The sequence below is a fragment of the Akebia trifoliata genome, chromosome 1 (genome assembly GCF_017979445.1).
Source record: "Akebia trifoliata isolate Shusen 1 chromosome 1, ASM1797944v1, whole genome shotgun sequence".
Taxonomy (NCBI): domain Eukaryota; kingdom Viridiplantae; phylum Streptophyta; class Magnoliopsida; order Ranunculales; family Lardizabalaceae; genus Akebia; species Akebia trifoliata.
Genome location: NC_141375.1, coordinates 21,116,724 through 21,118,230, shown reverse-complemented (window position 1 = coordinate 21,118,230; position 1,507 = coordinate 21,116,724). Strand labels below are relative to the sequence as shown.

Below are 1,507 nucleotides of genomic sequence, written 5' to 3'. Positions count from 1 at the left end.
TGACATGAACTCCAAATGAATCAATTTTTTTAGATAAGGATGTCACTTGAGCAGTCAAAGCCGTAAGCCGTAAGAATATCTAATTTGTGCACTCCTGCTGTTTTTCTTAGAATCATCCTCTCTATATGATATTGAAAGTTGTTAGAGGCCATCTCCTCCAATAAATTATACCCATCCTCAAATGTTTTCGCCATAAGAGAACCACTTACCGCAGTATCAACAATTGTTCTGATAGATCCAACCAACCCATTGTAGAAAATTTGGATGATCAACCAGTCCGGTAGAGCATGATGAGGATATCTCCAAAGCAAATCTTTGTACCTCTCCCAAGCATCATAAAGAGATTCACTGTCCAACTGCATGAAAATAGTGATATCATTCATCAACTTTGCAGTTTTTGACGATGGAAAATATTTAGCGATGAACTTTTTCGCCAAGTCATCCTAAGTGGTGATAGACTCTCTTGGTAATGAGTTCAACCAATTCTTCACCATGTCCCTCAATGAGAACAGAAATAGTCACAACCGGATGGCATCATCATCAACACCGTTATACTTGAAAGTAGCACATATCTCTAGAAAATTAGCTAAATGTGTATTGGGATCTTTGACATGTGAACCCCCAAATTGAGATGCTTGTACCATCTGAATAGTAGTCGGCTTGAGTTCAAAATTGTTGGCTTGTATCGTTGGACGACGAATACTAGTGTGAATCCCATCCACCAGTGGAACAGCATAGTCCCGCATAGACTTAGGACCTTCATTACCATTATTTTGATCGACCATTGTATGGTGTTGAGAAGTTTCTCGCTTATTCTTTCTATTTCTTCGACAAGTTTTCTCGATCTCAAAATCCAAAGGAGCAAGCTCTGAATTTCTTGTACTACGCATACACTAGCCAAACACCTACAAAGCAAAGAAAAGTTTGGTCTAAAATCAAAGATGATTAAATTAATATTAACAAAAAGATTAATAAATTATTCCCCGGCAGCGTCGCCAAAAACTTATTGTCTCAATTTAAGCACGCAAGTATACGTATCGAAACAAGTAATAAAGTGATAAGAAAGTATCGTTCCCACGGAGACTAAATACTAATCTATTGCTAATTACCAATTTATCTCAATCTAATTTTATCCAAACAAAAGTAAAAATAGGATTTAAAACTAAAAAGAAAATAACACTAATAATAAATTTGAAGATTAAAATCAATGAGTGATGAAATCTAGGTTTATAATTTTTTCCCAAACAATCCACTTGATTAAATTCTCTTCCCTCTATGATAAATTAATCCACTATGATTGTTATCCAAGAACACTAAATTCTCTATAAGTCTCTTTCGATGGTCATCTAAAAATACCTTTCTAGACTAACTCCCTATATGCCTATGAGAATTAAATAAAAAAATTCATTAAGAATAAGTTCTCATAAGGAATGCACATGCAACCTGAGTATATTCCTATCTCAAATTAGCATATGTTAATCTATCTAGATCATGAACACAAAATAAT

The 1,507-nt window shown here is 34.4% G+C and overlaps 1 non-coding gene across 1 annotated transcript; it reads left to right on the top strand.

Annotated features, from left to right (window-relative positions):
• Nucleotides 1-282: 282 nt before the first annotated feature.
• Nucleotides 283-390, top strand: LOC147410907 (small nucleolar RNA R71). Its single transcript, XR_015182833.1, has one exon. It is a non-coding gene; the product is annotated as a small nucleolar RNA R71 (small nucleolar RNA).
• Nucleotides 391-1,507: the final 1,117 nt, after the last annotated feature.